Genomic DNA, 11,479 nt, shown 5'->3' with positions numbered 1-11,479 from the left:
ATGCACAGGTTGATATTCTTGATAAATTAGTTCAATATGCTTTTAAGCTTTCTACATTGGTACCTATTTGATTGAAAACATAAAAAAATCATCGAATAAAATGCTTTTCAAATCAAGCGAATAAAAATCAAACTTCGGACACCATTTATAAAATAATTAAATTTCAGACAGATTGAATTCAAATTTCGGACACTTTATTTTGTAATTTTTTGAACGAAAATTACATTACACTTGATTATATTTTATGATCAATTGCGAAACACTTACCAAGCAATCACACTAACCTGATAACGATGATGAGAACTGATGAAACACGAGAGAAATTTATATATTAATGAAGGGATAAATTCTACGTGCTCACGCTAAGCAAGTGTCAAACACAAACAATAATGAGTGGATTTTGGATTTTGGATGGTTTTTTTCCTACTATGTAATAATTCAAATGTAATTCTCTAATGAAGTGATAGTGAAACTAAGGAATTACTCTAAAGAAGCAACTGTGATATTAATTTTATAGTTATATCATCAGTGCAAGAGGCATTTCAAGATATTAGAACAAAGTGTCTGAAATACAGGGTGGGCCATTTAAAGTGGAAGGATTTGTTTTTGCAATAGCAAATTAAAGAAGTGGAATTTTTTTTTTTGAAATTCATTTATTTTGGTCCAAGGAGATTTGTTCTAACTACTTTTTGATTATGATATCTCGTAAATGACCGCCTCTGGCCTTGACCGCAAAATGTGCCCTTTTTTCGGCATTTTCCATCACTTTGCCCAATGTTTCGGCCGATATGGCAGCAATTTCTTGTCGGATATTGTCTTTCAGTGCAGCCAGGGTCCTTGGTTTACCAGTATACCTTGGATTTTAAATATCCCCATAAAAAAAGTCAGGAGGCGTCAAATCAGGTGATCTCGGTGGCCAGTCATAATCGCCGTTTTTCGATATTAATCTTCCGGGGAACATTTCGCGCAATAATTTGGTCGTGGCAGCCGCTGTATGGCATGTAGCGCCGTCCTGTTGGAACCAGTAATTGTCCAATTGGCATATAATCGACGTATAGTGTTGTCTCCAGGCGATGTTTTAACTTTATTTTTATTTTTTCACGCACGTTTAGTTAACACAATTGAGAAGTTATTTTTAATGTACAGCTGAACAATTTCAGCGCGTTGTTTAGGTGTGTATTGTTCCATGGTTAAAATTGTACTGAAATGACGCTTCCAACGCGGTATGACATTTGTTAATCTAACATCTCTATCAAAAGTTATGGGGTTGCCAGATGCTTCCACTTTAAATGGCCCACCCTGTATGATTCAGAGCGGTATTCTCATTTTCTTCATCTAGAAAACAAAGAACGCTGGAAGGAAGAGTTCATATGTCAATAACAGACGTAGTTCCATACAGCTTTCATACATCGCTCAAAAATCAACAAATACCAGTATTATGTGTTACAAGCTAAATCTACATTTGTATCACATTCTTTGTAGAGTCCAAACATGCCTTCCATGATAGTATTTTTTCACTTAGCGTTTCCTAATAGATGAATATAAGAAACCATTGAAACGCTGCTTATATAGTTACTGTTCTTTGTTCACTGCACTGCGATGAACGTAGAGAATTTCTGCATTTGAACATTCAAGTAAATAATGAAACAATCAAAACAGCAGTAAAATATATATAATCTTGGTTCTTAGCATTATTACTGTTCAAATTCGACATCAAATAATTCAACGTACTCAACATTAACTCATAACGTTAGTGTAAATAAAAAAAATCAGGCTTTAAATAACCAGTCAGTTTTATTTACTTATTTTTATAAAATTTGATATATTTTAATATAATCAGTTACATGAATGAACAGCCCATGCGTAATCAATATAAAAAATACTTCTACGGTCTAAATGGTATCCAGCTGAAGATTTACGATTTAGATACAGATGTTATATCGAAATTGTACTGCAAAGTCAGCCGTTTAATTTATTTTGAATACTTAACCCAAGTTCAATAAAACATATCGATATAAAACTTATTTATTTCACATTTGATTCTTTATTTGCTAATCTAATACAACTAATATAAAAATTTTAATCTATTCGAATCTCTGGCAAATTAATCCAATAGTCATGTTTATTTATCGGTATTAGAGCCAGAACTTTTTAAATTATAAAATCCTTTTGTGATTTTTGAAGCTGAAGCTGGTCGATGAAACATCTTTCACTTGTTTTTTGGCAATATCTTCAATTTCTTCATGTGATGGTTAGTTTATTGGAATTTCTTCCAAACCTATTTGATTTTATCCGACAACAACTGAAACTATCGACGGAGACGTTTTGACTATTATCGGAAAGGTAGCATTTACTACAGACAAAGCAACCTGATGTTTACGTCTAGCTATACGAATAAATGTTCATTGAAACGATTGATTGTCCGCATAAATTGACGCAAGCGTTTTCCAAATGAAAAAATTATAGGAGGTTGGTTGAGCGAGAGATAAAATTCTTAGATTCCGATTTAAAGTACCAACATGCGATCCACAAATTATGGAAATAAATCCGTCTCTTTCGGTCGCATTATAATGATCGCGCTATCGTGGTCACATAATCAGAGATTCTCGGAGAATTCTGTAATCTCTTCTCTGACATTATCTTCTTAGGAAGTATTTCGTTGTGTCGGTCGCTACCCAAACCAGTCGTACCATATTACTATTCGAGTTAGGATGTAATTGAATAGTCCACAAAATAAAACGGTCGGAAATATAAGAGAAGTTCATTCAGTTAATACGATTTACGGTTTTCTATAATTTGTCCGAATCCGCGCATAGGTGCAACCAGAGGTTGTGTCCAAGATACGACCGCATTGTTGACGTAGAACTACGCTGTTATATCATAAAAGTCGCTTGTTTAAACCTTGGATATTATTCTATAATGCTGTGAAATTTTAGAAACAACTGCTTAGTAGAATAATCTCTGAAATGTTTTTTTCATTGTAGAATCAGTTGACGATAATTGACTGATGATTCATTTTCACCTTTGCAGAACAATACCCTAGCTGATCGTATGTCGCAATTTATTTCATGTCAATGCATTGAAAATTTACCTCGAACGCTATTCCGGTGGTCTTTTTCGCAATTGACATAGACTTGCCTTGAAACTACTAGGAATATAAATACTTCTCATCATTTTGCGCTATTCTCAAAAGAAACACTTCTGTTTATATTACTGGCCTCGAAAAAAGTTGCATTACTTTCTCATACTCGAGATAAGCGCAGCTGTCACCCTTAGTGGAGGAAGTTTTGCTACTGGCAAGCGAAACCTAATCACATACAAAATTCCAGAACGACATTCACTTTCTTGGTGATTAAACAAGCCAAATAAACTCTGTTTTTTTTAATATCAACAACTTCGAAAACAGTAGCATTGCTTCATTATGATCAAGACTAGTGCAAATGCAATCCTAGTTGAAGGCAGTTTTTCGACTGGCACGCGAACCCAAATAACTTATAACATTCCAGTACGACATTCAAGATGCTTGGCATTCCCCAAATGATTTTTTGGCGTACAACCTTAACGCCTGCTTCGCCATAACATCAGTTTAATGCATTCATGCAATGTCAAAAGCACCAACGAAGCCCTTATGATGACGGAAAACAAACAATGTTAACTGCTTGGAAAAAGACTGAATTATGCCACACAGCTTGTACTCTGTTGTAACACCCATTGATGCGAATTCGCTGATGAGTTTGTCAAGAGCAACCACCTTCACCACCAGCGGGGGGAGCTTGATTTTGGTTGCTGCCTGGGTAACGGCGTTTACATTTTCGACCGACGCGCCGAAGCCGCTTACTTCGCTGTTGTTCGATGCGAAGGCTCGATTCAGTGCGAACGCTTTTCACTGCACCAACATCACGTGTATCAATAGATGACGCTTGCCTCGAAATTTTATTGCCCCTGGCAATGCGTTCGTTTTTTGCAGGGCTCGAGCCAGCCTTCCTCTTCTTCTTGCTCATCACACACTATGCGAAGCATCCAATTTATGACGCGGAAAGAAAAACACACAATACGAATAACGCGAAAAACGAACTGGAAAAACCCACACGACGATATCCAAGTTGGATTACCACTGGTGGGGTCCAATCTTAGATCGAAGCGCAGCGAAAGCAAAGTGAACTGGATTGCTCAACAGTACGATGCCGAATGAAAGTTTGCCTCAGCGAGATCCACTGTTTATACTCTAGGCAAAAATTCCCCTTCATTCTTCTTCTTTTCCTTTGTTCACGGAGACTCTAAATCCTACGATTTCCCCTCCGTTGGTCGTCGATAAGTTGCTCGTTATTGACAGCTCTGTTCGCGAAAGCACACAAATGGACAGAACAAATGTATGGGAAAATGGAAACGCTTAAAGTTTTCATGAATGTTAACCATTTACAAACCAAGGGATTCTAATGTATAGCATATTAAACAAATCTTAGGGAATTTCCGATTCGTTTAGTATGTAAATCGTCAAAATCCGTTCGAGACAAAAATAGTTATTAACGTTAACTTTATTTCATAAAAACGTGACCTGTTTTCTGATTTGGCACCCTTAATGAAAGACGTAGTTCTACGTCAAAAAATATGTTTTAATCGGCAAAATCTCCTAAGCTCTAGTTTTGCCAATAATATCCTTCAACTGGACATATCATGTCATTGGCAATTTGCATGGTTATGCTTGTAGGCCAAAAAACAACAAAAATGCGTTTTCCCAACACTAATGTCGTCTCCTATGCAAACATGGGCAGATTAGGTGTAATAAAGAATAGTTTGGAAGAAATACAGGTTTCAATCTGGAATCACAGTTCATTTTATAGCAGCGGTTGTAGTAGGCGTATCTGAAATCGTTTGACAGTGAGTTGTTTGGAAAACCTGTATCTTTCGACGGTAAAAATTTCACCTAGACCCGTTTTGTTTTGAAAAAGTTTTGCAGGATGGATGCCGATAGAAGACATTTTTTTTGGACACCCACATTGAAAATCCGGCGTGGTCAGATATCGCGAAACCACTGAAGGTGGCTAAATCGACCGTGTATATTGTTCTGAAACGGTTCCGTGAACGTACAATTGTTGTTCGGATGGATTAGAGGATGCATCGTAGTGGAATTTACGATCGGAAGTTGAGGTTGAAAGTATTGAAAGCCTTTAAGCCGGAACCCGGAACTCTCGGACTGCGACATCGCCAAAGAACACAATTCTTACCGATGGTCAAAAGAGGCGCTCGAAAGTTGTACAACAAGGTGTTGACGAAGTATGAAGGATAATCGATGAACGGATAAACGTACGTGAAATTGGATTTTTTCAAATCCCAGGCTTGAAATTCTATGAGGCAACTATCAGAGGGGATGTCCGCAGCAAATTCAAGTTTGTTTTTGCTACTAAACTTGCCAGGATGGTCTAATCACAAACACGACAATGGACTCGAAAATGTTTAGTGAAGAACACATGCAAAAACGTCTCCTTCCGAAACTTAAGAATCACAAAAGTCCGCTGACGCCATAGACGAAGGATGCTTCAGTGGTACTATGACAGTTTGATTGTCGATGATTCAACGGACTCATCAAGGCACTCGCTTTAGTTACGCGATTCAATTGCTGGAAAGATGATAAACTATTTGTGAAAGATTGTTTCAATGATCTAGTCCTGGTTACCGAAACGGATTCGAAAACCTTGTATAATGAAGTTATATAATTATTCAAGAGAGACAACATTTTTTACCGGAGTAATTTGATTGCACATATTTCATCCTGTCGGTGTTGAGTCAGACCGGACCATGTGACATTTTTATGATTTCGAGAAAAACGAGCTTGAAGTTTGGTGCTATGAAGGGTTTTCGTTGAGCTTCAAAACAATTTCGATACGTTTTTCCTGCTACACGCGTGATTTTCCAAATATGATAAATGTGGTATGTAGCTTACGAAATGCTTAAGCTAATACAATAAATAACTCGAAGTTTTCCATTTTGCGACTTGGTCCCCTCTGACTTAACACCGACCATTTATAGGTACCTTAGCGGTAGTCCATTGCGAAGTAGCAAATTTTAAGAGATTCAGGAGTTTCTCGAATGGAAGTCCCGTGAGAAGTTGTAGAAGCAATTGTTCAGAGAATCCTCGATAAGTATGATTCTCTACGGATCTATTTTGATTTCGTGATAAATGTAAATCAGTCTCAATCCAAGTACAAGGTTACCCATTATGTAAGCTATATTGCACTTTTCAGTCATATATTTTCAAACTGGTGAAATACATGAACAAACTTTTTCAAGGTGAATCTCCGGAGCTGCAAATGTTACATTATAGCATTTCACGACTTTACTGATCAACAGGACTGCGAAGGTTTCGATAAATTGATTTAAATTTGGAGTTGTTGAATTACTTATTAAAGAGTACTTTAATAACCTGCTAAACAAAGGAGAACAGTTCAATGAGTTGATTATAAATGTAACTTGCTTCTACACTACTTTTTCGCATCAATTTCTTGAAAGAATTAACTCTAACGATCTAGTCTTTGCTGGATCCATCTAATGTTATTGCAAGAGAGCAGAAACGAGTTTACTCCTTATCGCGAACATTCCCAATATCGTTTCTTCGGAAATGATTCAGGCGAATGATCAATAATACAGAGAGCTGCACGATATAGACTTTTCGAATTACTCTCTCGACGATCGGACAAATGTCGTTATGTTCCGGGAAAAAGTATTGGCGACAACAAGGTTTGGAGGCGAAATGGCATTCCCACAGTTGAGAATGTTTATTCCAAGTCACACTCATCTGCTTCAGTCGTTTTTTGCATTTAATATAAACTAAACCAAATTACGCAATAGAGGTGATCAAATTTTTTTCAATCAGACAGATTTCGTACAAAATGTCGTGAGTCGTCGTGACTTTGATATTATAGCACGTAACTTTGTGACGGTGACTTTTTAGCTTTCGAAGCTTAAAACGAAAGCTGGATGAATCGGACTACTGATTAATTCGTTCAACACGTTCGTCGCCCAGTCTCCCAGATATTGGTGACATTTTCCTCGTTTAAGTTGAATATGATTTTTCAAAGGAATTTGTTGCAATAGGCTCCTAAATGTAACTATAGAATGTGTAGAAAAATAAAAAGTCATAACCATATAATTATAATGTTTATACTGGGGCTGAATGCGCGAATGGAATGTGACAGCAATGAACTCCTCAAAGTCACATGACTTAGGTCACCGTATCGCCGAAGGCGATTGCCCTTACGTGAGAGGTTCATTTCGGAGTGAGATACGAAATGAATGACAAATGGTGCAGTGTTCATTGAAATATATGCCAAAGCTTGTGTTTTTGCAAAGGCTCTATGCATTCAATGTGTTTTATGAATATAATTTTTTTTTATTTTAAAAATTTTCATTCCTTGTTACATATATGTACAGGGAATAATTTCGTTCATCTTTATAAATTTTTTCCTCTTATTATAATTGATGAAAAATAATATCACTGGGATAAGAAGATAAAAAAAATATATTTGCAAATCTGTTTTTGCATAGTCCCTTTGCATTAATATGACTGTATGTTATTTCAATTGTTTTGATTTTGTATCCGTGTTTTGATTCTGCATTTGTGTTTTGATTTAGTGTCTGGTGCTAATTCCGTAATATTTACGCTAAAAGTTTGGTGAACAGGTTTTTAATTTTATAGTCTCCTCACATAAAAACCATGCAGGTAAGATATATTTATTATCGCATTTAATAAAATTCCAAAAGCTAAATTTTATCCATAGATAATGAGCAGTTTCGCCTTTTGGATAGATGATGACATGCAGCTGAAGAAGATCGCCAACTCAACAAAGAGAATAAGCCAGCAGACAAGAAAATTACCATCTCAAGTTTGCCATGTCCCAGCTGATCACGAAGGATCTTCAGCCTGCCTTCATCGAGCATAACGTACTAAACGTTTTGACGGATTAATAAGCTCCGTTACCGAACAAACCGATGCCTTGTTTGCAGATTCGAGAATCTATTCTGGAACTTCTTTTCGATGTAAGATTGTCGGAGAGATTGCAGTGTTTAGACTACCATTAAGTAATGTTTGGATTTCAGTTTCCTTGTATTGAATAGTCCTATCTCAAATAGCCAGGAATTGAAAAGGCCGTGATGTACCTCTACAAGCACCCTCGAGAATCCAAACTAAACCGATAGCGCGCTGGAAAATTGATATCCGAATGGGCTCGACCTATATTCAACCTGAGCACCGATTTCAAAGCGATATCACGTGAGGAACGCCAGGAACGAGACTTGCAGATGTCCAATAAACGCAAAACCTCGCCGGACCCACAGGGTCAGAGCAGTACCAGCAAAAAGGGCTTACCGTTCACCGAGGCTAATAAGTAAGAATTATGATAATAGGAAGCAACTTCTTTATTATAATCAAATTCGTTCATTTTTAGGGGTGTATTACGATCCGGAAGCAAAGGATGGGTACAATGGGCTCGCGTTCCCATGCCTTCGGGTAAGGAGTACATTGTTCAGCCAAAATCAACAAGTGATATTGATATGAGTCGGGTAATTATTCCTACATCTTTGAAGCTGCAGCTCTAGAGAAAAAAGCGATAAAAGTAGAATAATATAAGGATAATAAAATTAGGCTGCAAAAGTGGACTTCGACATTTTTTATATCTCAGAAAATTTGAGGTTCCTAGTCACAATAGGATTTTTCTCCATCCTCCTTATCAACTCCTGAAACTGCTTCCGATTTGTCACACGTAACCTGAAATATATACAGGGAAACTTCGATAGAACGTACCCTCGTTATAACGTACCCTCGATATAACGTCACTCGATATAACGTACACATTTCCAAAGAGGTAAAAAAATTCCAATATTTTTTTTCTGATAGAACAATGAATTCTCTGTATTGTGATTCTAAAACATGTTTTGTACCTTCAATAAATCCCGAAATACAGCTGGGTTTGTAATTCCGGATTTTGAATGAATCATGCTTTAATCAACAGTACGAAGGGAAACATCATGAGAAAGGCTGGCTTCGTCTTCTGATTGAAGTTATTCATTGACTTTACTAAAACAGCAACACAATAATGTATTATAGACTACGTTTGTGAGTAATTTATTATGCTTCGATATAACGTACAATTTTGAAAGTGAAATGTACGTGATATCGAAGTTTACCTGTAATTCTATCATAAATGAAGACGCAAATCGCACTCATTTCTTGGCTTCTTTTTTTCGTACTAGTCGATAACAAAAGAGGATACGACTTCAAAAGTCACAAAATGACAAGTTTTTTGACTGCAATCGCCCACGAGAATTGAGTGAGTGTTCATGAGAGTTCATTCAAGGTAAAAATCTCACCATAGTCGCCTTCGGAAATTGAGTGAGACAATTTTTCCGAGCTGTCACTTCTCATTCGCGCATCAGAATCAGCCCCACCATGTTTTTTATTGATTTATAGTATAATGAAAGGCTCCAAGGATAGCAACAAAAACGATGACGATCTTAACTAGGTCGATTAGTTCGTAAAGGGTGTGTCACATCAAATTGCATCACAGAAAAAACGCTGTAACAATTTAATTTTTAGGAATTATATCTTCAGCTTTCGCTTATAATCAGATAAGAGTGTATAGATCACGTTGGCCATGCTTCACTGTCAATTTTTCGTAAATTTGGAAAAATGTCGTCGAACGAAAAAGAGCGTCGTGAATTAATCCTGTGCACTCATTTCGAGAATCCGGAGTTGTCACATCGGGACATCGGTAAGATGCTGGGAATCGTCCAATCCACGGTCAGCAGAGTACTAAAACGATATTTCGAGAACCTAACCATCGACCGGAAGGTGAAGAACGGCAAAAATGGATGCTCCGTCAGTGAAAAATATCACAAGCGCGTAGTTAAGCAGTTTAGACGTGATCCGAGAAGTTCGGTCCGGGATGTCGCCAATAAGCTGAATTTGTCAAGTGTATTCGTCCAGCGGACCAAGCAGCGGGAAGGCCTGCGTACATACAAGGTTCAGAAGGCTACTAACCGCAACGAAAGGCAAAACATGGTGGGGAAGACGCGAGCCCGGAAGCTGTACACCGAAATGCTGACGAAGCCGCATTGCCTGGTAATGGACGACGAAATCTACGTCAAAGCGGACTTTCGTCAGCTGCCGGGCCTGTTGTTCTTCTCCGCAGAGGACAAATTCAGCGTTCCGGAGGAGATTCGCAAGCAGAAACTATCCAAGTTTGCCAAAAAGTACATGGTGTGGCAAGCGATCTGCTCTTGCGGAAAGCGGAGCGCCCCCTTCGTGATGACCGGCACGGTAAACGAGCAGGTTTACCTTAAGGAGTGCCTACAGAAGCGCTTACTACCACTATTGAAGCAGCACGAGGGCCCGACCATCTTCTGGCCGGATCTCGCTTCGTGCCACTATTCAAAGGACGTGTTGGAGTGGTACGAAGCCAACGGGGTCACCTTCGTGCCAAAGGAAATGAACCCGCCCAACGCGCCGGAGCTTCGCCCAATAGAGAAATATTGGGCGATTATGAAGCAGGCCCTCCGGAAGAACCAAAAAGTTGTCAAATCGGAGGCGGACTTCAAGAGAAAATGGATTTCTGTTCAAAAAAAACTACAACCTGACGTTGTACAGAACCTTATGGACGGGGTAAAGAGGAAGGTGCGAGCATACGGGCTTGGGCTGGAAGTATGAGTAAAAAGAAAATGCCAAAAGTTGTTTAATAGTTTTTATTTTACTGTCTAAAATTTTCAAAAGGATCGGTCTACTGGGCGAATTTCTACAGCGTTTTTTCCGCGATGCAATTTGATGTGACACACCCTTTATATTTGGGAACAAAAGTGACCGGCGACAACAACACCAACAAGGAGATCTAGAGATGCATTCAATTCGGAAATCGTGCCAACTTTTCACTTCGGATGAGCCTTGTATCCGATTGCACCACTGGCGCTGTACGGAACATTGATTAGAAAGGTTGTCCTTCATGGGTTCGAGACGATCGCACTGTCCGCTGAGGACCAAAGTGCACTTGGTGTTTTCGTTATGAACACCGATCAGGATCTGACAAACCTGAAAATATGAAGTGAGAATCAATTGAAAAATTTCTGCATGGAATTGAATTTCTATTGTAAAATTCATCTTACCAATTTTCACTGCATTTCACCAGTCATCATTTTTATATTTGTCTTCCGGCGAAACCACATGATACATCAGGTTCAATCTGATTTCTCAGTGCATTGATTGAACATTGGTTAGATAATCGATTATTTATCCCAACCGCGTTAAATCAGCGATTAAGCATCGTGATTAAACGGTTTCATATCTTCATCTTCACTCCACATCATCAAACACGATTGCATCAGCGGGAAAGTCTGTCTGTCTGTTTCCTCAATCGGCCAGTTCAAACCTTTGTAGGGGTATGAGGGGGTCATCATCATGTTTGATTCAGTTCATTATCGGCTCAGGTGGTTCGGT

This window comes from Toxorhynchites rutilus, chromosome 1, assembly GCF_029784135.1.
Source record: "Toxorhynchites rutilus septentrionalis strain SRP chromosome 1, ASM2978413v1, whole genome shotgun sequence".
Classification (NCBI taxonomy): Eukaryota; Metazoa; Arthropoda; class Insecta; order Diptera; family Culicidae; genus Toxorhynchites; species Toxorhynchites rutilus.
This window is presented reverse-complemented; position numbering follows the sequence as displayed.